The 27,399-nt window shown below is 39.1% G+C and overlaps 3 long non-coding RNA genes across 7 annotated transcripts; 1 reads left to right on the top strand and 2 right to left on the bottom strand.

Annotated features, from left to right (window-relative positions):
* Positions 1–2,115: 2,115 nt before the first annotated feature.
* On the bottom strand, positions 2,116–3,301 carry LOC111090196. The gene is made up of 2 exons (XR_005371148.1): positions 2,979–3,301; positions 2,116–2,263 (listed from the first exon to the last, which is right to left on the bottom strand). It is a non-coding gene; the product is annotated as an uncharacterized LOC111090196 (long non-coding RNA).
* A 1,514-nt stretch (positions 3,302–4,815) lies between these two features.
* Positions 4,816–16,865, top strand: LOC102154465. Of its 5 annotated transcripts, none has more exons than XR_005371723.1 (4): positions 4,816–5,223; positions 8,067–8,163; positions 12,774–13,007; positions 14,854–14,974. It is a non-coding gene; the product is annotated as an uncharacterized LOC102154465 (long non-coding RNA). The 5 variants fall into 5 exon arrangements; XR_005371724.1 differs by lacking the exon at positions 14,854–14,974 and adding an exon at positions 13,217–13,669; XR_005371722.1 differs by lacking the exon at positions 14,854–14,974 and adding an exon at positions 13,348–13,658.
* LOC111090364 lies at positions 7,010–17,201 on the bottom strand. Its single transcript, XR_005371725.1, has 3 exons — positions 16,935–17,201; positions 10,131–10,246; positions 7,010–8,147 (listed from the first exon to the last, which is right to left on the bottom strand). It is a non-coding gene; the product is annotated as an uncharacterized LOC111090364 (long non-coding RNA).
* Between the last annotated feature and the right edge of the window lie 10,198 nt (positions 17,202–27,399).

Raw genomic sequence — 27,399 nt, 5'->3', positions numbered from 1 at the left:
GTGGGGGGATGGGGTAACTGGGTGATGGGCATTAAAGAGGGCACGTGATGGAATCAGCACTGGGTGTTCTATGCAACTAATGAATTATTAAACACTACATCATGGGACACCTGGGTGGCTCAGGGGTTGAGTGTGGCTCAGGGCATGATCCTCTGGGATCGAGTCCCACATCAGGCTCCCTGCATGGAGCATGCTTCTTCCTCTGCCTATGTCTCTGCCTCTGTGTGAGTGTGTGTGTCTCATGAATAAATAAATAAAAACTTAAAAAAAAACATAACATCAGAAACTAAGTATGTACTGTATGTTGGCTAATTGAATTTAAATGAAAAAAAATAATCCTCTCATGCCTTCATGAAGGTCACAATCTCATCCTTGCACCGTGAGCTGTACTGTAGTTACTAGAACCACGGGCTTGCTGTTCTACTGGGTATCTCAGTTATTCATTATGACAAATGTGCTCAGCATGGTCTCATGGAGCAACTCGCTCCCCAAGTGAAGAGAAAAGACCCCCCTGAGGATGTTTCTGGACACCTCTTCGTTCAAATATTTTCTAACAAAATGGCATCTGGTTAATAAATGTCCCTTGAGAAGTCATCATTCCCAGGGGTTCACAAAACATAAATACTTGAAACTTTTAATTTCTGAAGTCTCTTTTTGTGAAATCATATTCTATTCCTCTAATATCTGGAAACGTGAAAAAATAATAGTCTCCATCGGGAGAGCTGGAGAGTGTCTGTGGTACGGATTGTTGGAGAGCTCTTGCTGAAGTGTCAAAATGTCCCAGCTCTGTGATATCTTCAGCTTCAAGATGCCTCAGTGGTCGTTCTCAGGCAGTCTTGACCATAATAATGAACACGTTCAAAAAGGTAAAGCAGGGTTCCATGTGATTTGGTTTCCAATGCAGTTTTCACTCAATGTTTATAATGACCAAACCTCTCTTTTGTCCTCCTTTGTGATCTTGTTCCCCTGCTTTTGTAGAATTTTCAATCTTTCCATTCCTCACCCAGTAAAATGGTGGACTGATCTATATATTCCACTAACAGGTGGATGAAGGTCACAATCCACAAGAGTATAAATTCTAGTAGGGATAAGAGCCAATAAAATTTTTTTCCATTAGGTATTATTTTCTAGAAAGCACTCTAAGAGCAAATTCTCCAGGAATTGAAAATGATCAAAAGCCAAGACAAACAAAAAAATCAAGCAGACCAAAAAAAAAACCAAAAACCAAAAAACAAAAAACAAAAACAAAAACAAAAAAAACAAAAAAGAAAAACAAAAACACCCCACAATAATCATTCCCTACACTGATTTATTCTAAGGTGTATTTACATGTACCATCAAACATTTTTCTAATTGGTCTCCATAGTGATAATTTAAGGTAAAGTGTATTGTATACTAAGTATCTGTTAATGCTTTTAGGAAATGTTTTATGCTGTGGTAAATAGAAATAAATACGTGGCTCATAAGTTCCACATTACCTGTACCTAATCATAATGATGTGTATTATACATAGTCCAAAATATATTCCAAAGATCTCTAACTCTTCATCAATGTTAGAATGCATCATTGCAAGGGAATTCTAATAAAATTAAAAAATGTATAAATATGTTGTCTTTTTCATAAATGTGCTGTAAATTTGCCTAAATGTAGAGGAGAGTTCAGAAGAAACCCACACTATGCACTGCGAGGAAATCTTGTGTTAACATTCCACGATTTTCTAAATTTATGTTGCTAAAAACTCTTAGTCCTTACTCAGTTAAGCAATATACACAGGGTTGGTAAAGTTTTCAGAGGCCATTTATACTACACTGTTTTACATCAACGGGAATTTTATATGATAAAAACTGTGTTATAAACAAAACCCTGGGCTCTGTCTTCGCAGCAGAATGGTCCATATTGACACAACCAGCCAGGTAGCCAGGAGGGATTGATCAGAAGACACTATTGGATCCAAAACTGAACAAGGAATTAGATGTCAGGGTGTCACATTCTAGTCCTTTCTAAGTGCCTAATCAGTTTTGAGACATTGGCTACTTCCCCAACTGGTAAGGTCTTGGTTTCTTTCTCTGTAGGGTGAGTAGGTTGATGTGTTTTTGTTCTCATGTCTTTTGAGTCTTTTTTTTTTTTTTTTTTTGAGTCATTTTATCTATCTGAATCACATCTCTCCGTCTAATGTCTGGAAGAAGTCCTAATTCAATTTAATTAATTCGATAAATATTTATTGAATCTGGTGCAGAATGCAGAGAAAGACACCAGCGCTGAGCTGAAAATAAAATGGTAAACCAAATCAGGTACTGTTCAAACATTTTCATGGTTACCAAACAGTGGGAAACAGTCAAAGATCTTAGCATAAGCATATGAGTCCAAAACATAGTTTGAATCAATATAAAATTTTGTCTTGGGAATTTTATGTAATGATCAATAAAAGGGATGGTATATCATGAATTTTCCCATTAAAAATTTCACTTGCAGATTCTTGAGGAACTGTATATTTTCTTTTGTAAACTAATTTTAGTTCTTCTAATCCTTCCAACTTCCACTATTATCTTAGTATATTTTTCCATAGGTACATTGAAGGGCAAACTTCAGTCTTGTTTTAAAAATGTCAGTCCAGCTCCTTTACCAATTATCTTAAATATGAAGTTAGCTAGTGTTTTTCTTAAGAGTTATATAGGGCAGCCCCGGTGGCTCAGCAGTTCAGCGCTGCCTTCAGCCCAGGGCGTGATCCTGGAGACCCAGGATCGGGTCCCTGCACGGAGCCTGCTTCTCCCTCTGCCTATGTGTTTGCCTCTCTCTCTCTGTTTCTATCTCTCACGAATAAATAAAGTCTTAAGAAAAAAAGAGTTATATAAAGTCCTCTGTTTTCATATAACAATAAAGTATAATCTTGAGGTTAATGTTTAGGTTTTAATTTAGAATGATTATAAAATGTAGCCTTGATTTACTTCCTCATATAGGATCATCTACTAGGCACCTACCTTGTTCAGACTGAGATGCAATTCTAGGAGAGGGAAGAGAGAGAAACTATTTACTAAAATAGTTATTTATATAAAATACATAGAGAAATATTTATGTCCATAGTAGAACATAGTATATCTTGGAGTCTAAGTATCAGAAGCCTCCAAATAGACCTTCCTAACAAGGCTTCTCATGATTAGTCATTTTTAACCCCTCCATAATTCATAAAAAATGGTTTGCTTTAGTATTAGCAAATGAGACCAATGAGTTATCTTCATTTATAAATTAGAGTTGGCATCAGTATGGTCATATCCTTGGGACAGAACAATGGGTCATCATAGAGACTTACAGTGACGTCACAATGATGGTCACTCACATATTTGGTGACTCAGTTCCACGCCACATAACTGCTAAGTATTGAGCTCCATGCGATTGTCAATAACTATATATCTATTTCCCCAACATAATAAAAACAATTATAATGACATCTAAAGGCCTTGTGGTTAGATCAGCTTTCTTTTATTCTATTATTGTGATTTTCTGGGGTTAAACTATCTAAAAATATGATTAATGTGGAACAGGACAGGATCCAAATAATCCAGATATTGACACAAGCACTGATAGTTGGCAAGATACTTGATAAACATTATTACATTTCACCTCTGAGATATGTGGTGGTGGTTTCATGCTACAGAAAACAGTGCCTCAAAGGGCTAAGTAATTTTGCAGTAGAATTATAATCACTGTATTCCAACTCTTCCACATACACGCAGATTTTAAGAACTCATACTGTTTCCACATCTAAAGAGTGTTGGGGTAGGAATGGGATTCATGGCTTCCAGTTTCCAACTACGTGCCATTGCCATCACATATTTGAGACTTTCTCAACCTATCCTTAGGAATTTTTCTTGCTTTTAATTTTTTCACATATATGTATATATTTGTCTTTCCCACTAGGTTGTAATCTTCTTGGGGGTAATCCATCACTTTATCATCCATTTTTTTCTAGGATAGAACACAAGGTTGCTTAGTTAATTATTCAAAAGCAAGTGTACGCTCTCCTCATTGTTGTTCAGGTTTAAGATTCATCACCTTATAGTTGAGCAGCAATGTAAACATGCAGATTACCTGATAACTGATTTCTCTTTGGAAATCATAATTCCACCAAAGATTGAAAGTTGATTTTTGCTCTTTTAAGGGAATTCGGCCAATTAAGGCTTATAATAGTTGTGTAGGAAAAAGATTTTGCCAAATTCAAGATGCAATTTCTGTGAATTAATGATTCTTCCTTCCTCCTTCTCACCCTTGTTCTGAATGTGATCTAGTCTTTGTAAGGGGGATTTGAGAGCTCAGCTCCTATCATCCTGGCCTAGTCTTGGAGCATCTGGTCTTTTCTGTCTTCTGATGCTTCCTGGACCCCTGTGTGTCTTCCTGTGAGCTCTGGATCCACAGCTCATGTAACCTGTGGTCTGTTCTCTCCAACAGGGTCAATATACAGAGTTGTGCCCACCCCACCGTCTCACTCCTTGACTCTGTGCTGTGACTGGTCCTCAAAGACTCAGGGCATCTTCTATCTCTTCTCATTGCCTTCTGCACCTTGCACCCTTAGCTGTGGAGTCCCCTAAGTCTTTTTTTTTTTTTTTTAATTTTTTAATTTTATTTATTTATGATAGTCACATAGAGAGAGAGAGAGAGGCAGAGACATAGGCAGAGGGAGAAGCAGGCTCCATGCACCGGGAGCCTGACGTGGGATTCGATCCCGGGTCTCCAGGATCGCGCCCTGGGCCAAAGGCAGGCGCCAAACCGCTGCGCCACCCAGGGATCCCCCCCTAAGTCTTTATTACAAGAATTCTCTGGCCAGAACACTAACCCTCAATTCCTAGGCAACATCGGTGTCTCCCATGAGGGCCCTGGGAACGTCGCTGGCTCCGTTTCACTGGAATATTGAGGTGGAACAGGTACTGGGCTTTCTCAGGTCCTGTCCTCCATGTATGTCACACTGTCACTTCTGTCCTACGACAGGGTGTTCCCCTTCAGGATTCCAGTCGAAAGAAGAGGGACATTCTCCTGATATGGAACTCACAAAATTTATCCAGGACTTTTAGTGCTCCTGAAACTCATTGGGGCCTTCCACCAAGAGCAAGCTGTGAGAGCCCAGATCGCACACCACCATCCATACATCTTTTCCTTCTTCTCTCGACCTCTGCACACCTCTTCAGCCGAGACTGGGATCAGGAAAGGAATTATAGGAACCTCCTGAGACGTGTGAGAAAACCAGTCTTTTTTCATCTTACTAATGCTATGGATTATAGTAAAAAAATTCTACAATCACTTTACCAAATTTCTCTCTTTTTGTTTAAATTCCACACTTGGGACTTAATTTCTCTGAAGTTTTATATGTTGGTGGCCTGTCTTATGAGCTTTTGAAAGTCTAATTTAAACATTAAACTTGAAACGTGACATCTTTGTTCTTGGCAGGGTTCTTTCTTTGCCAGGAACCAAGTGAAGAATGGTAATGCTTTGTGAATTGCACCCATATGTCTCAACTTTTTCCAGAAAGGCCTCTGATCTGCTTCTCTCAATAATATTTATTAATTTATTAGCGAACATTTGCTGAGTAACTATTATGTGCCAGACATGGTTTCCGGATACTGGGCTATGACAGAGCATACAAAATACATAAATCTAAAATATTTTCAAAATCAAGCAATAAAAACATGCATAAAAACAAGCACTTCTGGGACACCTGGGGGGCTCAGAGGTTAACCATCTGCCTTTGGCTCAGGTTGTGATCCCTGAGTCCCACACCAGGCTCCCCACAGGGAACCTGCTTCTCCGTCTGCCTGTGTCTCTCTGCCTCTTTCTCTGTCTCTCTCGTGAATCAAAAAATAAAATCTTTAAAAACAAAATAAAACACTCTTAATGATTTTAAACACCTAAGAGTCCACGTATAGTGGTCACCAATAGTTGGACCCTGGAACTACAGAGTTCCATGATTCCAGTGTCATATTAACATGAACAAAGAGAGCGCATATTTATATATTCTACTCATTGTTGCCAAATTGACCACTCCCTCTCTAGCCATTGGTGTATTCCCCACTCTCATAATAGGTTTAAGTACAAACTCCTGTTGATGACTCTCTTGCTTCATTTCCACAACCTAAATAATGATAGGGTTCCCCTCTTTATGTGTGCTGTTTCCTAGTCAGACTGAATCCTGAGTAAAAGTTTCATGGGAGAATGAAAGGGAATCATATCATTCCCCTCATGTTTTCCGTATATTGCTCACACAGATCTATATGGGAAATTCACTTTTTGTGTAATCTCTTTAACAACCTATGAAACTGAACAATTACGTGTTCATGAAGAATATCTACATTCGATCATTAAGTGCCTCTCAAAATCTATCATCATGAATTATTTTTACATGTATTACAGGACTCCCATAGTTTAAAGTTAGTGCCATACTCACAAGATATAGAAAATAAAAATATAAAACACAGTAAATACAGTTTCACAAAGATTGTTGGTGTTACTCTTTTTCTAACATTTCTGGATGCTTCCAGCTGGATTAGAAAGATGAAAGATCTGGAAAAAAACATAGTTTGTTTCAAAAATAAAAGAGTTTATTTTTCTATTACAAGGCGTCTAAGAAAGAGGAGACATGAGCTAAAATGACCTTTTCATTTCCCTTTGATGGTTATTCTTAGTTAGATACCTAAACAATATTCCATGGTTTCCAGGTACAGAAGCCTGAATCCCAGGAGGAGTACTACTTCTATATGTTTTAGAGATTTTATTCAAAGCATCCACTTGATGTCTCAACAACTCGCTTCTTAAAAACGGCTGTCTGTCTAAACTGTCCATTTAGGCATCCCTGGGTGGCTCAGTGGTTTAGTGCCTGCCTTTGGCCCAGGGCGTGATCCTGGAGTCCCAGGATCGAGTCCCACATCAGGCTCCCTGCATGGAGCCTGCTTCTCCCTCTGCCTCTCTCTCTCTCATGAATAAATAAATAAAATCTTTAAAAAAATAAACTGTCCATTTAGAAGTGAATGAAACTCGTATAGTAATATTCCAACAGCCAGGCAATGTGTTTTATTTACCACTTAATGTGGGGAGGGGTGTGGGTGGGGGATGAGGATCCTGGTAAGGATGAAAGGAGCAATATCAGGAAACAACCAGAAACGGTTCTTGTCAGGTGTTCTTTGTAGAAATTCTGCATCGTTATGTGGAGAACTATGATAACATGTGTCAGGACTCTTCGTGATCTCGGTGGAGAACGAGAGCCTCTGGGTAGCTGTTCAGCCTGTCACGGCTGAGGGCAGACTTTCTGGAAACTTCTGGTGAAAAGAAAGGGACCGCCGCTCTCTCTGGAAACAAGACCTCTTTGCTCACCTTTGAAGAAAACCCCTAGGCACAGGTGGTTCGAATGTTGCGAAAGGACTGTTGCCTTTCCCTTTGGCTGCTTCAGTTTCATGTGTCAGGACAACAATGTCACTTAGGAAACCTTTACCTAACACCATCTCTAGAAAAGTTGTATTGATGTTCCACTGCTAACTATGAAGATGGCCAGAGATATAAAGCAGTGAAAAGCTGTTGTTTTTCATCTACAACCACGTGATTTGACACGCTTCATGCTCTAGATATGCAGGGATTTCTTCTTCTGAAGATAAAGGATGTTTTTTAAGTTGTATGTGTAAAATTGGTGATTCTGAATGTGAATTTCTGGTTCATGTTATCCTGGTTATTTCCTGAAATTGCAATTGGAAATGGTTCTTTTTTCACTCATTTCTTTTAATGGCTAACACTGAATGAAATTCAATTATCAAAAAAAAAAAAAAAAAAGTCCGGGAGTTTCAAGTCTGCTTGTCCTGTTACTTTTTGAGTTTGGAGCTCTGCTCAATCATTCTCCAGCTAGTGTGTCGTCTAAATCAGTTGTATTGGTAGGTTCGCGCAATTGTGAGATGTTTTCGCGAATGCAGAATGAACCGAATGTCCCAGCTGAGCACTGACAGGCGGGGAGGGGAGTTTGGAGAGTTAAAGTTGGGTTATTGCTCATCTCTCACCAAACCTTCCTTCTGTTTTGTGTGGTTTCCATTGAGATTCAGGAATGGACACATGTCACCTGTTGCCTGTGAAACCGGTTCCTCCAACTCTTCCTTTACTCACATCAGGCTTAAATAAATGGACTGTGGAAACAGAACAGTGAGTACATTTTTTTAAAGATTTTATTTACTTATTCCTGAGAGACACACAGAGAGGGGCAGAGACACAGGCAGAGGGAGAAGCAGGCTCCATGCAGGGAGCCCGATACGGGACTCGATCCCGAGACCCCGGAGTCACGCCCTGAGCCAAAGGCAGGTGCTCAATCACTAAACCACCCAGTGAGTAGATTTAACAAGAGCTTGGATAGATAGTTCCCTGTTAAACTCACACACATTATTTTTAACCAGTGATTTGCAGGAGGATTTTATTTGAATAACTGATTATCGGTTGTTACATTTACAATCTGGCCAACGGCTGCTCGCTTATGGCTTTCTTCAGAAATTGTGTGGTGATTCTAGTCTACAAAGGAGAAGGGCTGAAGGTATACATACTCACATCATGCTATTTCTACTAATGAATTTATGTTTGATGTTTGTATAATTAATTTTGCTCTTTATCAAATAAAACTAATTTCCTGATTACATTCCATTCATCTCAGGGTAAAAGGACCTCAGAAAATCCAGGAGACTGGAAGTCATAGACTTTGCCAAATGATAATCACTTCTGATTTTGAAATTTATTTTAATTTATTTACTTAAAAATTGTTTTTAAGTAATCTTTAAACCCAACATGGTGCTTGAACACACAATCTGAGATCAAGAGTCACAGGATCCACAGACTAAGCTAGCTATAGGCCCTATATATCTGATTTTGTTAAAATTTCCTTCTGGGATAGTATCTGCATTATACTGTTATTGGTAGAAATAATTTTTATAGTGTTGAGAAAAGATGAGCCAATTCAAAGTTTATACATATTCTGTACCACAACTTCCATGGGCCAGTAAGTAAGTTATCTTTTTCTAAAGAGATTTTTTCCACTTATATAATAAATGAGACTGTGCTCATGGCATTTGGCATTAATTGCCATGGATACCCACCTTCTCCATAACAGCTCTGTTCTGACTCCTCTAAGCCAGTCTTGACAAGGCACCATCCTTGGCATGTCCTCAAGAGATCAAGTTCGGCAAGGTTCCTGCTAAGTCAGTTGATGCGGAATCCACCCTATCCCTGACATTTCCTCTTAGTAATTCTCCATGCACCAACCCCACCCTGCTCCTTGGGTATAAATCCTTATCTTTCCTTGTATTCAGAGTAGAGCCTCATTTCCCTCCTGTATTGCAAAACCCCATTGCAGTAGTCCCTACCCCTCTGACGGCGGTCCTGAATAAAGCCTCTTTCCCATTTTACGGAATGTGAGAGTTTTTTTCTTTGATAATGCTTCTGCTTAATGCACCTTTGCATGCTGCATGTGGGTATAAAACTCTGAAATTTAGCAAATCAATGCACAGAAACTCAGTTAAATTTTTTGATGTAATATCTCTCTGTGAATTATTTCCTAGAACACTTACAAAGGGTACCAAGCATCATCATAAGGACATAAAGTTTTTTTTTTTTTCCCCAAATGATCTGGAGAGGACAAAATCATGTATTTTTTCAATGAATACTTATTGATTAGTTAGGCTAGGGTCTATGAATGCAGTAGCAAAAACAGCACTTGCTCCCTGCTTGCAGAAGGTCATTTAGATGAACATAACAGGTGGCGATAAGTTCTGCTGAGGTATTGTTAGAGAGATGCTCAAGTAGAGAAAAGGACAGAACCCAACTCAGACTGAGAAATGGAAGTAAAGTAAACATTTCTGGAAATGGTGCCAGAGCTGAGACCTCAAAAATACAATGGGTAGGTGATGGACAGACCAAAAACACATGAGGTGGCATTACAACAGAGAGAACTCGGTGGTGGGTCCTTTATGATCCAGGAGGAAAAGTATATATCATTGGTTAATGGAAAAGGGAACAGTGGCCAGATTGCCCAGGTCCAGCTATGTCATCCTAAGGACATGCCTTTTACATTTTAAAAAATCATTGTTTTATCTTTATATAACTTTGACAGTGACACAGATACATACTTTAGTACTTTCTAGTGGTTATGTAGAGAGCAAGACATGGAGCCTCAGAGTCCAACCATTTCCATACGTATATGTCAGTAGAACCAAGATCAAGGGTGAGAAGCTCGCCTTGGGCACTAAAAGTGGAGAAAAAGAACAAAGAATGGTGTGGAGATATATTTAGAATGTGGTACTGCAGAATCTGGGAGTTGATTAAATATGGTGTTCAGGCAAGGCAGGTTTCGGGAAGGGAAGACTATCAAAGTTAGTGACCTCATCAAGATTAGGAAGTGGGCTGTAGGGACCTCAGTTCCTCCTAAGGCTCTACTATACTTTCTGCTAAAGGAAAATTGATGAAGACACTAGTATATTGCAAATTTCATGCAGAATGACTGATTCCTGATATTCAATGTCTAGTATGTCTGCTGATCCCTTTGATGTAGAAGCTGGTAGCTTATAGACAGCACCTAACCTAGAAACGTTTCGAGTAAGTCCAAGCCAAAATCAATCCATCTCTTCAGGTCATGGCATAACCCAAAGGGGTCTAGAGATAATCAGCCAGGCCCTTGAAGCACAAAGGGAGACAGTGTTTTGCCCAATATCACACACCCTGCAGCATGGAGAGCATCTCTCACTTTCTGATGGAGTCAAGTCATATGATCTGTACATCAGGGCATCTCTTATAACCCCACAGTGCCCCACAGTTGGACCACATATTTATGTCTTTCACAAAGCATGATGTAATCATTTCTTTTATCTTTCTATACCTTTCTCTTCTCATAGAAAACTAATCCTGACTGTTTCCTTCAGGAGACTGAAACCATTCAGTCTTCAGGCTTTCTCCAAGTGCTTTATTACATCCCATCAGTCAACTCTTTAAATCATAGCTCTGGCTTTATTCAAGAATTTCTGGAGTCATGCATTTTCTTCTCTACAAAACAACTCCCACTTAGTATTTCTTTTCAAAGATGTATGTATGTATGTATGTATGTATGTATGTATGTATGTATCTGAGAGAGAGAGAGAGAGAGAGAGAGAGAGAGAGAGCATGCAAGCAGGGGAGGCAGCGAAGGAGAGTGAGAAGATCTCAATCAGACCTTGCACTGAAAATTTCTTTTGAGTACTTGTAAAATAATAATCCACTGTCAACATCCCTCATCATATGGTACCTTTGTTATGACTGATGAACCCACAGTGATACTGTTATGATCCAGAGTCCGTAGTTCACATCAGGGTCATTCTTGGTGTTGTACATTGGAATATGGACTTGGATTAATGAATAATAACATGTCCCCATATAGTAGTGGATGGATTACTCTCTCCACCACATGGAGTACTCTCTCTACCCTAAAAAAAATGCTTCTGTATTTTTATTTCCTAAATCTCCTTAAAAAATAGTAAGCGGATATTTTGAAAGGAAAAAACTCAACAAAAACATGCAACTTGAGACAACAGTAAGAAAAATAGTAACATGGAAAGGAGATAGTAAATTAATAACTGATTCAGTAGATCCTAAAAAAACAAATGGCATTGGGAAAGGCTGAGAAGTCATCATATTTTTGTTGAAGAACTCCCAATTCTCTGGAAAATGGTAAGAGTATTGGGCTATAAACAGAAAGATCGGCTGAAGGTCTGAAAAACAACCAGCCCTCCCTTCCCTTAGCTCATCATGCCAGGTCCTGTCCTCTCTTTCAGAAGAAGAACAGATAATTATTATATGGACAAGCCAAATCCTAGGAACCCTGCACTTTGATGTTACAGGTCTAACTGAGGGTGGTACATTCATTTTGAAAGTAGAGGACTTAAGTAGATGCTTATGCATAAGAAGGCGACACTTACAAACTTCTCCCTCTAATCAAATCCTAAAACTTAATCCTCATATTTTAAATGATTAGTTTAAGTACAGCAGAGCCTTTTATTCACTTCAAAGTGATGCCAAACTGTGAAGGGATGGACAGCAAAATGAAAAGCCTCAACATTTATAATCTTTAATTCTATATGTAAGACAGTTTTCATTCGGTACAACTCAATATACCAATCTGCATTTGTTTTCATGATGGCACTAAATTATTTTACAAGTACTCAAAAGAAATAATTTCTTCACAACTGTTGGAATTTGGAAGCAGTTTCCAAAGATTCAAAAAAGCTCTCGGGTTTTGAAGAAGTTCTAAGTGATCTCAGTGAGTGCTTGTAAATAACCTTAGTGGGTGTCCACAGAACGCCTCGGGTAATCAAGTGTGAAGAAATCTTGAGTGTTGTCTAGAATTCTTTTAGCTTGACAGCAATTCCACAGCAAAGCTGTGTTTATAAAGCTTCTCAACAGGGATGGACAATGACAGTGCCCACTTTTACTGTTTTTTTTCAGATGTGGATGGAGTAATGAGGATCATTAGTTTCTTATCTAATTGAGGATCAATAAGGAAAATACTCAATTGTCTTTCTAAGGTGAAACCGGCTCCATGTTTGAGAAGCAAAGTCATAGAATGAATGGATCCCTTCATTTTTAAAGATTATTCTAATATGCAGTTTATTATTTATAGCAAACTACTAATTCATGAGGATATTCAATTTTGTAAGGTTTGACTTCAAAACAGTAGAGCATCAATCTGATGGACAAGTCTAACCCCATGTTTGAAGCATAAACTTTTTTTTTTTTTTTTTTAGAAAATTGGCTTAAAGTTGACCGAGGACTTGGGCAGAAATGATGTACATTACTAGATAGCATCACTACGAAAACCTGTGTTGATGAACCTCACTTTTCACCTGCGGTTGGGAGGGAAGTCCCGCATCTAATCTCCATCCTATTTCTATCACAGTGAGAGATCTCAAATTCTGTCTTCCACACTAAACTGTAAAGACAATTGCCTTAGTATTTGAAACCAACACTGGAACACCGAGGTGAGTATGTGTATGTGCACGGTGTGCATGTGTACATGAGCACACACACATGTGGTGGGCATTGTTTGTTTTTGAATTAGCTGCAAGTACACTCCATCTGTCCACTTTCAAGGAGCACTATTCCAAAGATGGTCAGGACCACAACTCCACCCCTGCATGTTCTTCTACAATATAATATTGCCACCCTTTTGTCTTTTGAATCTGGGAAGGTCCTGTGATCCATAGAGAATGATAGAAGTGGTCCTGGGCCCAATACAGGGATAATCCTCTGGACTACCCTGGACATTTCTTCTTACTCTTGCCTCACACTTACTCTTCACTTGAGTTCTCCTAAATTCAGCCATCATGCTATAAGAAGACCCAGATGACTCCTCAGTTGATCCCCAGCTCCTCCTGACATCAATGTGAGTGAGCCATCTTGCATATCCAGCCTTGTCCAGCCTTCAGATGGACACAGCCCCAACCACTTTCAACTGCAACTGAATGACAGACTTTAAGCAGGAAGCACCTAGTTCACCCAGTTTGCCCACAGAAACATGAAAGATGATCCATTGTTGTCTTAACACATTAGATTTGGCACCATTTGCAACATACAATAAACCAGAACAACCACTGAGAAGGCCTTTTGAGATTTTTGAACATCTCCCTAAATTTGGATAGGACCGCACATTCTAAGTGATGTATTTCCAAGGTAGAGTTCGAAACATATATTTCTTAGTTCATTTTTGGTGATACAAATTTGTGATTTAAGGTCACATGGAACCACAGACCTCAATGCAGAGGTGAGCAATGTTACACAAAGGGCTCTGTGGGGAGAATTTACTCTCTGGGAGGGATGATGCTAAAGATTTCAAAGGCAGGCTAACAATGCAATATGGTTCTGGATTGAGGATGGTTTGCAAGTTAAGCCACTCCAGGAGGACACAGCAGTAGGCCAGTTTGGTGTTACCGTTTTGAGCATCGTCCCTGCGATTTTATCCTCGTGTATATCCCTTTGGCCATCCTGATGATTCTATGACTCACTTAAGAATCATTAGGAAATTTATTTTCTACCTAAACAATTTAGAGTGAATTCCATTTTTCTGAAGTTAGAAGAAAGGGCACATGCATGACTCAACTTGGCAACTTGAAAAGAGCTAGTGAATGCCAAGGCTTTCTATGGTTACCAACAGCATAGTTAACAGAAATTCTGATGAAAGTGTTATATCAGTTGGGCCTGGAGATTAAAAAAATGCAGCCTAATGGTGTGCTTACGTAACACCTGGGATTCTCCAGATGGCTGAAAGGAATATGATGTCAAATGGCTAGCTGAGCACAGGGCACCATGGCTAACCCAGTGGTTCCCAACATATAGTTACTAGAACAGCAGCATCAGTATCAACCGTGAATTTGTTAAACATAAATTTTTGAGTCCCGATCCAGACTTCCCAACAATCTTCAACTGGAGCCCAACAATCTGTGTTTTCGTTTTGTTCTGTTCTGTTTGTTTGTTTGTTTGTCTACAAGCATGCCAGATGATTTTGATGCACACTTAATTTTCACAACCCCATTTTATGGATACTTTTCTCTTGCCCACTTTAAAGAAAAAACAAAATGTGTGAGTCCAATATAGCTTCTTCTAGAAGAATCCACATTGAATGAAGCATAGGGGTATTCCTTCACCTGGATTCTCACAGACTCAATAATCACAGTTCCTCAGAGGTCACTGTCAATATTTCACCAACCTAACTGGCAAATTTCTAACTCCCTATCATATAAATTAACCGGATTAAGTGTACTCTTGGGAATCCTTCACCCATCTCGGGTTTCTCTTTCTCTACTATAATGGTTAATCTACTACTTTCAGGTCGGAGTATGCCCATCACAGAGTGCATCTTGGAAGCTGCTTTTATAATCCTTGTGAATTTATGAGCTCTCCTTTTACATTTAATAGTCTATAAATATTTCTGCTTCATAATAGAGCCTGTTTAGTCATGTTTCAACTAATCACAATTTTTTTGTTCCTGTAAAGTGTATTTCCTTTTCCTCATGGCAGCAAATGAATCAAAGTCACGTGCTCTCCCTGATTAGTCTTTAAATGTTCCTGCCCTCATCAAGTTCAGCATTTCACATACTCAGCCCTGCCACTCCCAAATTATGTGATTTTACAAGTCCCTGTTATCCCTCACACATGGAATCTAAAATCCAATCAAATGAATAGACAAGCAGAAAGCAGAATCAGACATATAAAAACAAAGAACAAACTGATGGTTGCCAGAGGGGAAAGGAGTGAGGAGTCGGACAGAATGGGTGAAGGGGAGTGGGAGGCTTCCAGTTATGGGGACGAATAGGTCATGGGAATGAAAGGTAAAGCATAGGGTATAATGGTGTTGTCATAGGGTTGTATAGTGACAGATGGTAGCACAGCATAACATAGCATACATAACATTCAGAGATGTTGGATCACTATGCTGCACACCCGAAACTAATACAGCAGTACGTGTCAAGTAACTCAAATTAAAAAAAAATTAAATCAATTATATATAAATGGGGTCCCATAAGATTCGCATTAAACAATGTATTAAAAATTATAAATAAAATAGTTCTATGTAAAACATAGAGACTTAATAAGACTCCAAAATGTAGGTTTATCAAGAGGAATCTAAAACATAGATTCTTTAATCAATATGATTAGATAATTTAATACCGGCAAAAATTCCCTTTGACTTTAGAAAAGTATTCAGTATAATATGTTTAGACATATTTTAAGTATTCCGCCTAGAAGCACAGCAATTAAGAAAATCTGAATTCAGAGAAAAGTCTAGGAATGAAGATTTTAGGCGATATAATTTTTAAGATTTTAGGTGCTGGTTGCTGGGTGAGGTCCTTTTGATCAAGCATGTCTTCTATCCCAGAAAAATATAACTACTGGAGTTATCAAAATAACTACCATCATTAGTGTTATTAATAAATTGAGAGTGGGGGCCCCTGGGTCCATGAAGGGTCTGACTCTTGGTTTCAGCTCAGAGATCACAGGACTGAGCCCTATGTTAAGCTCAGTGCTCAGCACGGAGGCTGCTTGAGTTTCTCTCCTTCCCACCACATGCATGAGCTCTCTCTCTCTCTCTCTCTCTCTTTCACATAAAGAAATAAATCTTTAAAAAAATAATAAATTGAATGTCCATTCAGGTCAGGCAGATGTAGCTTTAAATCCTGACTCTGCTCCTATTACTAGTGCGTGATTCGGGGAGTACATAGCAACTTTTCTGTTCCCAATATTTGATGTTATTTTTTAAGATTTTTGTTTATTTATTTGAGAGAGTGTGTGAGAGAAAGAGAGAGAGAGAGGGAGAGAGAGAGAGAGAGCGTGCGCATGAGTGGGTTTCAGGGAGGGGCACATGGAGAGGGAGGGAGAGAAGGAGAGAATCTCAAGCGACTCCCCACTGAGCCCTGCCTGAGCTCATCCCAACCTCAAGATCATGACCTGAGCTGAAACCAAGAGTTAGACATATAACCGACTAAGCCATCCAGGATTCTCCCCAAGTTTTAATCTTTTTAAAATGAGCAAAATAGTATCTAGTGGTCATCAAAGCCTGACAAACACAGTGCACCAAAGACACGTGTATCCACTCATTTGAAATAAATTGCCTACAGTCTCTGTTCCAGGAGATGTTGGAGAAAAGGCTCATCCTTTCCTCTAGATGTGATATCCTGAGCTTATCCGGCCCTGTTTGCATATGCAACAAGCGATGTTGCGGTGGCATCGGTCCCTCGATCATGGATGGTCTCATCTCTCTGGATTCACTCACTTGTGTCTAGTATCCCATCCCATCTCATCCTCAATAAAAGCATTGGCTGCTTATTCATCATAATTCTCTCCATTCCAAGATACAGAAACACTACTCTCATTGGCTTAAGGAAACAGAGAAAGGGAACAAAGAAAATAACCTATTTGTGGGAATGGAGGCATCCCTTCCTCTCCATCTGTGTCATGTTGCCTTCTTTCCTTGGTGTAGATGTACTCCTGGCAGGTTCTCCCCACACGGCCCTCGGCACCCCATGCCCACTGTCCAGCAGCTACTACTTGATTGGAAGGGAGGGTCTTTCCATTAGCTCAAGTGCAGTTCCACATCTCTCTCATGGGCCCAAGATGATCCTGTAGGCTGTGCGTGGTCAATCTTCGTGTCCCGTGTGTGAGCCGGTCGCTCCCTTCTAGAACTGGAGGGCAACGGTCAAACACATGCGGAGTGCGTAGGCTGGAAGTGGGAGAGGGCAGCTTTCAGGGGAGCGCTGACAGTGCTAGCAGAGAAAGAGGCGATGACGGATGGCAGGCTGGCACAGCAGCTGCCCGCCGCCCTGTGAATCACAGCCGCTGCCTGCGCTCATAAATAAATAATGGCCAGGGCCATTATGAGTGACAGCGCTCTTGTTCTGCAGACACTATAAATCTGAATAGAATAAGCAATTCTTTGGTGAGATGATAGAAGAATCCATCTTCCCTCACTTCACCTGCTCAATGAGAGCAGCAGCCCCTGGATTGCTGCCTTTTGTGGCTGCATTCTGGAGAGGGGCTGCGGAAACAGGCGGTGATGTTGTACAGAAGTAGTCAGGAAATGTGGGGTATTGGAACCGACTCACGAGGGTCCTCCTCGCTGCGGGGATTAATATCCCTGCCATGTTGGCCAACCTTTTAAATATATTCTTCTGAATAATACAGACAATTGAAATTTTAAGTTTTTTTTTGTTTTGTTTTTTTTTTTAATTCAACACACAAAGGAGTAAGTGAATGTTACCCTCCGAGGGACAGGGATTGGTAAAATACCAAGATTTGAAGCTAATTTCTTTTGAAACTTGGCCATGAACAACACGTCCAAATTATAATGGGATTAAATGACATGATTTAACTAAAAGGTTTCCCTCAGGCCTGGAAGGTGGAAGGAACTGGAATGTTAACCCTCCGTCTTTTGCACCCCCACCTATCTTTGACAACATGGAAATATGGAAAAATGAGAGCTCTGATGACTTTATCTGCAGTGTTTATAAGGAGACAATATAACAACAGAACACTACTGTTTTGTTTTGTTTTTTCCCTGCGTTCGGTGTCTAATTGCTAAATTAACAATAAAATATTCCTACCTATTCACAATGTCAAAAGTAACAGAAATGTCAGCGGATAATCTCACCAGCAGTAGTGGAATCTGTGCATCTGCATTTATCAGAACTGCTGTGTTTCAGCCATCCTCCAATCAAGCTGCTTCCTTATTTCTGCTCTACATGACCCCAGTACGCTCCTCGTCCCACAAACCTGAGCATCATTCAGCTCCGTGGCACTGCTCGATTGTGGTAGGGGGAAAAGTAGACCCTAGAAGATTAACTCCCTTGGGTGACCAGGTGGCTGCTGTCTTGGCAGCAAAGGATAGAAGATTATTATATAAAAAGATCCTCTTCCCTTCCCATTCCCTCAATATGAGTAATTATTAACCTTGTTTTTTTATGCAAATGCTCCCTGGCATAAAAAACTCAGGTTACTTAATAATGAATTATCCTGCTTCACCTGGTCAGACCAAACTCCAAATAACATCTGTGAAAATATATTATAGTAAATCAACTGCATATGTTTGACCTCTTCAGTGAACTATGGGACAAACATGAGGATGACAGCAAGTCCTCTGGGACCAGCAGAGAGTATGTCAATCCACCATTTTGCACAAATGCCAGCTTAAGAAGAAATGAGTTACAGATATAAAAGACAGGGTGAGAGACATTACTGTGTTCTGTCCTCTTAGACTAGTACAGGGAGACTTCCCTTTGGCCATTCCTTTGGCTTGGGAAGTCTACCATTCAGGAAAATCAAGCAGAGAAGTATGAATTAATGGGAAGAAGGGAAAGGACGAGTAGCATTCATGTCTTATCTTCTGGACTCTTTTAGAAGAAGGATCATGCTGAGATGTTTGCTGTCCAGGTATGCACAGCAGGGTGGCTCTCAGGCAAAGGAACTGAGGCAGAAACTTAAGCTGGATAAAAAAGAAAATCCATGAGCCCAACAGCCTACATGTATAAGAGGTTGATCTGTTAGATAGGAATGCGGGGTCATATAGGGAAAGAAATCACCAACCCTGAATCCAAAATGAATCACTGTAAATCACTCAACACTTCACACCCGTGCATAATTTTCACAAAAGTGTTTTAAATTGCAGTTAAGAAAAATTGTGAAAATATATGTATCTCCTGCTTTTATGGACATGTCTTATAATGAGTCTATAAGCAGTAGTGCCTCAGATCACATGAAGACCTTAGGTAGGAGACAGGGAATATTTCTGATGTTGGAAGGGACCCTGTCAATGTTCCAGGATATTCATTTTTCAAGAAAAAAAAAACGTGGGGGTAATAATTCTAATTGCACACTAAAAATATTAGCGTGTTATTTATAAGTAATATATAGAAAATGAGTTATTACCAATGACTACTTACATCAATAGTCCTCTACATTTGTACCGACAAATTACAATTTTAAAGTTGTGTTACACATACAATCTTACTTTAAAACACAGTTTGTATAAAACATTTGTGGGTAGGTAGAAGATATATAAATGTGTTTTTTAAAATGTAGAAACATAGCATAATAAGTTTTTCATGGAAATATAGACAGTAGGTAGCAATGGTGCATTTCAATGACTTCTGATTTCTCATCCAACTTATAAACTTGGCAAAGACTTAAATAAGTCTTTTACTTTTTTTTTTTTAAAAAAGGAGTCCCTCCTTTTTTTTTTTTAATTTTTATTTATTTATGATAGTTACAGAGAGAGAGAGAGGCAGAGACACAGGCAGAGAGAGAAGCAGGCTCCATGCACCGGGAGCCCGACATGGGATTCGATCCCGGGTCTCCAGGATCGCGTCCTGGGCCAAAGGCAGGCGCCAAACCGCTGCGCCACCCAGGGATCCCAAGTCTTTTACTTTTAAAAAAAAAATTGTATTTACTTATTTGACAGAGAGTATTTGTCGGAGGGAGCACACGCAGGGGGAGTGGCAGGCAGAGGGAGAAGGAGAAGCAGCCTCCCTGCTAGGCAGGGAGCCTGATGGGTGGCTTGAGCACATGACCCTGGGATCATGACCTGAGCTGAAGGAAGATCTTTATCTGATGGAGCCACCCAGGCACCCCTTAAATAAGTCTTTTAAAAGGTATGTTTATGATATATTACAAATATTAAGCTAGAGAAAGCACACACGAAGCAGGACATACGACCAGTAAAGGTAAGTGGACATGAAGAGCACCTTCATTTGCCCACATCAGAGCCTGAGACAAGGAATTGGATGCATAAAATTTCTTCTTCTTTTTTTAAAGATTTTATTTATTTATTCACGAGAGACACAGAGACAGAGGCAGAGACACAGGCAGAGGGAGAAGCAGGCTCCCTGTGGGGAGCCCCATGTGGGACTCGATCCTAGGACCCCGGGATCATGACCTGAGCCAAAGGCAGATGCTCAAACACTGAACCACCCAGGTGCCCCGCATACAATTTCTTCTTGAGGTGACTACAAGGAGCAAACAAGAAGGAGATACAGACAATACAGTATAAGTATACATTACCAATCCCAGGAGGATTTTATTATAGACACTGAAAGATGATCCTCTAATATATGTATTGATTATGTATTTTAATTTATATATGTAATATATATATATATATTGACACACACACAGACATATATACATGGACTTGGAACCAAAACCAAAACCAAAACCCAAAGCAAGCTTGAAAAAAAACAAAAAAACATAGCTAGAAGTCTTATACTTCAACTTCAAGGTTGACTCTAACACAGTAACCAAAACACAGGGAAGCTGGCAGAGGAAGTAACAAATAGATTCATGGAACCGGAACAAGTGCCCAGAAATAGACCCACACAACGCAACTTTTGACAAAAGTACCAATGTAACTTTACAGAGAAAGGAAAGTCTTTTAAACAAATGATACTGGAATACCTGGATATTCACGAAAAGAAAAGAAAACGGAAAGAAAGAAAAGAAAAAAAGAAAGAAAAGAAAAGAAGGAAAGGAAAGGAAAGGAAAGGAAAGGAAAGGAAAGGAAAGGAAAGGAAAGAAAAGAAAAGAAAAGAAAGGAAAAGAAAAGAAAGGAAAAGAAAAGAAGAGAAAAGAAAAGAAAAAAAAAGAAAAGAAAAAGAAAAGAAAAGAATAGAAAAAAAAGAAAAGAAAAGAAAAGAAAAGAAAAGAAAAGAAAAGAAAAGAAAAGAAAAGAAATTTTACCCCTAACTCTTACCTCACACACAAATTAAGTCAGAGTGGATAAAAAAGGCCTAATGTAAAATATAAAATCATGAAGCATTAGAGAAAAAATATAGAAGAAAACAGTCATGATTTACCAGCAAGCCAAGTTTTGCTAGACAAATTGCAGTGACCAATATGATAAAAGGTGGTAAATTAGACCTTACACATACAAATTTTTTTAACTCAAAACTTCTATTATCAAAGGTACTGCTAAGAAAATGAATAAGCAAGTGCCAGACTTGGAGAAAATAATTAAATCATTAAGGAACATGTATTTGACAGAGGGCTGGAACCTTAGATACACAAAAATCTCCTTTACAACACAGCATTAAAAAAAAAAAAAAAAAAACCTCAGGAACAAATAGAATAAATATGTACAATATTTAAGCTGCCATTTTCCATAAGGAAAATATATACATGCCCATAAACACATAAGTGCTCTGCATCATTAGTAACCTGAGAAATGCCTACTAAAACCTCAGTGAAGCTCACACCATCAGACTATGTAAAAAGAAAGAACAAATAAATAGCACGAAATGTCAGCCAGGACTTTGAGCTACTGGAAACTCCAACATTGCTGGTGGGAGTGGAGGATGGTTGGTATTCCCTCTGAAAAAGGCCCAATAGACCCTTAGAAATTAAACATACACCTCACGTACAACCCAGAAAATCAACTCTGGGTATTTCCACAAGAGAAAGGAAATATGGAAACACACACCTTGTTCTAAAATGCATACAGTGGGTTTATCCTTAAGCACCGAGCGCTCCCCAGGGTGGAAGTAGTCAGCCACAGAAGGCACCGCTGCTGATTCCCGCCCCACGAGTGGGTACCGATTGCTTGTGGCTTACTTTTTCCTATTATTTTTATTTTTATTTTTTTTATTTTTATTTATTTATTTTTTTTGTGGCTTACTGTTTCCATGCTGATTTTTGACACAGTAGATTGAACACGAACGAATCTATCGATCTCCCGGCCCTTAGAAGTCATTTCTCATGTGGATAAACATCCCTTCAATTGCTTCCAGCTCTTAGGGCTTCATTTTTCACATTTCTAGACCCATTTACCTTTCAGTATGGTGGACAGTCTGAGGAAAGTTTCTAATTGCATGTTTTCCCAAATAATCAATTATTATTCTTAGCATCATTAAGGAGCAACTCCTCCCCTCCTCGTTTGTAAATATGTTCTCATGACTTACAAAATTCTCGTAGAATACTGTTTGTCCTTGGCCTTTTTCTGTTGGGCTCATCAACACTTTTGCGTCACAGCAATTCAGTGTTGACCTTGGGGCTCACGTCGCTTCGGACAGCAAGTCTACGGGTCCTCGCACTCGGTCCTAACCTCTGCACCCACTCAGATGAATCGGCCCCAGTCTTTCCTTCCATACGTTTGTGTTGTCATATATATTTTCTTGTCACCCCTGTTTAAGAGATGCCTGCGTTGTCACAACTGCTGAAGTCTAACAAAAGAAAAAGAAAAGAAGTCTGAACTATAGTAGCATGATGCTAAGGATGTTCTTAACTCACTGAAACTGCCAGTTATAGATTTGGGTTCCTGTGTGGCTGATCCTGCAGGAGCTTCGTAGTATAGAATTTACACATGTCTACACACAGGGGAAGTTTGGGGGTTGGGGCTGAGAACGCACCGATTCTCTCTCAAGGCTCCTCAGTACAAGGAAAAGTCACTTTGCTTGGAAAGCTAACGAGGCTCTCAGAACTACCTACCCCCCAAATCTTCATTTTGCAAACAGGAAGTTCAGAGGCAAAGTGATTTGTGCGACCTCATGCCTCTTGCCCATGGCTGGATTGGGGTGAGGGCACAGGTCTTCTGGGCCCTTGGGCCGGGGTGGCTCTGTCCAGGGAGCTTGGATGCAGGGCTGTGCAGGCCTGACATCCTCTTAGAAGAAAGGACTCCCAAGAAACCCAGGCCACCAAGGAGAGCAATTAGTGTGCAAACAGGTGTACTCTGTCCAAAGGCAGGCACTTGACAGGCAGCGCGTGCTCACTACCCAAATCATCTGCTCCCCGCAGGACAGAGCAGGGTCCCCACTGTGCCACCCTGGGGTGATGACCATGGCCGGGCCCCCGGTGACCTCTCGGCTGTCTCATGGTCTCCTACCAGGAGATGGGAGAAGGAGACACACGTTCCATCATCTTCAAATGTATTTTGAATATTTTTGAGAAACAATTGTTTCAGGAGTTGGACTTCTAAATCTCGAAGGCTGTGCCACAGAGGGGAACTTTTCCATCAAAGAAAAGTGCACACGAAGGGGATCGGAAATGGCCAACTGGGAGAAAATTATAGCATTGGCTGAGATGAGTCTTCGAGAAAGTCATTTCCACAGAGAGGGCTTTGCCACACGGGAAGATCTGTCATTTCGAAATGCAAGATTTAGCATGTGGTTTAAAAACTTCTGAATGTGTATTGGAAGTTTGCAACGCTACCTGCGGAATCGCTGTTACTTTGGGGGGACAAAATTGTTCTTTCTTTTTTTTTTCCTGCTACTATAAAAGCGTTTTAGCTTAGCTACTAAAACCACAGTTACTTTCATATAAATATATATGTGACTTTATTAAACACGCATAATTACAGATACACACATATATAGGCGATAATATAAACAAACTTTTTAGCTTGTTTCTCTTAAAATGCTTTTTCTTTTTCAAATTTTTATTTAAATTCTAGTTAGTTTGTGATGTGATGGCACTGGGTGTGACATGCAACTGATGAATTATTGAAATCTGCATCTGAAACTAATGAGGTACTATATATTGGCTTACTGAATTTAAATTTAAAAAATTAAAAAAAAATAAATTCTAGTTAGTTAACATGCAGTGTAATGTTGGTTTCGGGAGTACCGTTACTTGTATAATCTAATTTAATCTACATTCTATGCAGAGTAATTGTAGTCTTAAATTTACAGATGACAGAACAAGACCAATCAGATCTTGTCTTGGAAACCTCATGCCATGATTTATCTTTGAACTGTTCAATCTACAAGATTAAATTTGAGTTCTAAAAAAAATGGTCAAGATTTTCGATGCTGCGGGAATAGATACATGGATGCATCCAGGTTATTTTAAGTAATTACGTAACCGAGTGAATTTGATAAATCCTTATAATAAGATAGAATTTTAGAGCTAGGGGAAATTTGGGGGAAATGACTCCCAATTCTATATTTCAGCCTACTTCACAATTTTGATTTCAGGATGATTCTGAATATTTGTCTTCTTTCGGTGAAAAAAAAAAATAAAACTAAGCAGAAACGGAAACTGAATCTATAATCCCAGTATTGGCTTTATCCTCTCAACACAGATTTCCCCCACCCTTCAAGATCTTCTAGAAGAATCCAGAATTTGCACCTGATTACCTTTAGGAAGGTAGATTTGCAAAGAGCCAAAGACTTTTCACTAGGTTTCACAGTCACTGGATTTTCCATCGTGGGTGAAAGAAAATGCATAGGCCAGACAGGTTGCGGTCAATACAAGGCCCTAATTATGTACCCAACATGCACATGCACGTGTACGTCCATATCACATGCAAATATAGATGTTTATATACACACAGTACATGTAAAATATATAGATTGCTAAGTCATTACGGTTCTGGTTTGGGCAGCAGGAGATGACGCGACATTCTTCAGGACTCAAATGCCAACAGATTCACAGTTTCTGAGGGTAAACTTTCTGCAGGCAAATTTTGATCCTTAGATCTTTCAAGCATTGGCCTCCAGAAATGAGTACTTTTGTATTATTAACTATCTTTGCCTGATCCTGACCTATTATAGCACATGGTCATGCCACTGGCATCACTGTTTCTCACTGACCAAACATATTGCAAAACCATTTGGAAGCCATCCAGGTAAGGATATTATTTTTGTCAGTGGCTGACCCATGATACTAGAATCTGCAGTTGGCTGTTTGAGCATGGAGAGTGATCAGGTGTTTGGGACATGCATACTAATGCTTACGGGGAGATCTTAATCTTAATTTGATTTATAGATGAACTGGCTATATTAAAAAAAAAAAACTCTACACAATTATTTATTATCACTTGCATATGATGACTTAATGATGACTCCAAAGAAATTAAAAAAAAAATCCTCTCACTTCAAAAGTAATTCAGGAGGAATAATGATTTTTTGAAGATTTTATTTATTTATTCACGAGAGACACAGAGAGAGGGGCAGAGACACAGGCAGAGGGAGAAGCAGGCTCCATGCAGGGAGCCCGATGTGGGACTCGATCCCAGGACCCCGGGATCACAACCTGGGCTAAAGGCAGACGCTCAACCACTGAGGCCACCCAGGCGTTCCTGGAGTAATGAATCTTATAAAGAATCTTCTATCTCATAGATTCTTTATAAGCCTTAATAATAGCAAGGAACTAATGTGGAACTAAAATATTAGTACAATATAATTATGTGAGATGTTTTACAAAGTTGTTATCATCTGAGTTCACAGCTTCTGTAGTTGTAATAACATCTGCAAGTGTGTGTATATATTTCAAGTCTTTACAGAATGGTCACATGACTATAAATCACAATGTTTTACTACTAATAATATTTTAAAACTGTGTGAATTGGAGTACGCGTACTAATTTCTTTTTTTTTTAATTTCTATATATCTCATTCCTGTCAAATGATAAGGACACACATGTGAGGTTCAATTTGAATAATATAGTAAGACTTCACGGTTGGGGAGTTTCAAAGACAGTACTGAAGATGGGTCTTCTTGATCCTCTCACTGGGCTCTTTACAACACGTCATATTTCCTCTCACTTGCAAACGTAAGCCACATGGAAGGCTGGGATGGACCACTGACTAACAAAGTGAAGTGCGCTAAAGTAATGGTACAGAGATTCAGATGCCATTGCAACGGGATTAAAATAATCCTGTACAATGAATAATCCTTTTCAAATCTAAAGTCACCAAGTACCCAAAACTTATAAACAATGAGGCGCCTCCACATTAGGTATATTAATTGGCTTCTGATCTTTTGTCCTAATAGAACTCACCTATGCTAGCTGGAGAAACACTAGCTAATACGTATATTAAAAAGAAAGAAAGAAGAAAGAAGAAAGAAGAAAAGAAAGAAAGAAAGAAAGAAAGAAAGAAAGAAAGAAAGAAAGAAAGATCAGATTTGAAAGATACTGGAAACATTTCTTTTAAGAAGAAAGAAAGAAGAAAGGAAAGAAAGAAAGAAAGAAAGAAAGAAAGAAAGAAAGAAAGAAAGAAAGAAAGAAAGAAAGATCGGATTTGAAAGATACTGGAAACATTTCTTTTAAGAAGACAGAAAGAAGAAAGAAAAGAAAAAAGAAAGAAAGAAAGAAAGAAAGAAAGAAAGAAAGAAAGAAAGCAAGAAGAAAGAAAGAAAGAAAGAAAGAAAGAAAGAAAGAAAGAAAGAAAGAAAGAAAGAAAAAAGGAAAGAAAGAAAGAAAGAAGAAAGATCAGATTTGAAAGATACTGGAAACATTTCTTTTTTTCATTTTTGTCCAGTTTTATTAAGATGTAATTGGCATAAAGTGCTGTGTAAGTTCAATGCATGGACTTTCATATGTTCTGAAATACATTTAGTTAACATCTATTACCTCAGATGGATTTTAAAAAGCAAACGTGTTTTCTTTTTCCCTTGTGAGGAGAACTCTTAGGATCTATTGTCAATTTTCAAATATACCACACAGCAGTAATGAACTATAATCATCATGTTCTACAGAATAGCTCCATGACTTATTTATCTTATAACTGGAAGGATGTTACATCCTACAGCTTGGAAATAAGTTTGAAATGTATTTCTGATGAGAGTGCTGGTGCGCCATGAGTGTTTTAGAGACTCCGGTTAGAAGTGGCTTTCAGAGGTACATAATCCCCAGACACCAGGGGCCTACGAAACATAGTCCCTGTTTTTTTCCCGGCAATTCTAGCATTCTCTGAAAAGGGAGCATCCATTTTTCCGGACATATTATTTTATCTGCTGTGTGAATTTGTCAACTAATCATCCCCAGGCTTCCAAAATCCTATTTCATGGGGAGCAATAAATACTGTGTCCTTCTATCCAAAGGTAAAACTATTCTGTGCTACACGTGAGTCATGGATGAGAAGCGCCACACACAACAAAAGTCTTAGAGGATCAG

Source organism: Canis lupus, chromosome 16, assembly GCF_011100685.1.
Source record: "Canis lupus familiaris isolate Mischka breed German Shepherd chromosome 16, alternate assembly UU_Cfam_GSD_1.0, whole genome shotgun sequence".
NCBI classification, from domain to species: domain Eukaryota; kingdom Metazoa; phylum Chordata; class Mammalia; order Carnivora; family Canidae; genus Canis; species Canis lupus.
This window is presented reverse-complemented; position numbering and strand designations above follow the sequence as displayed.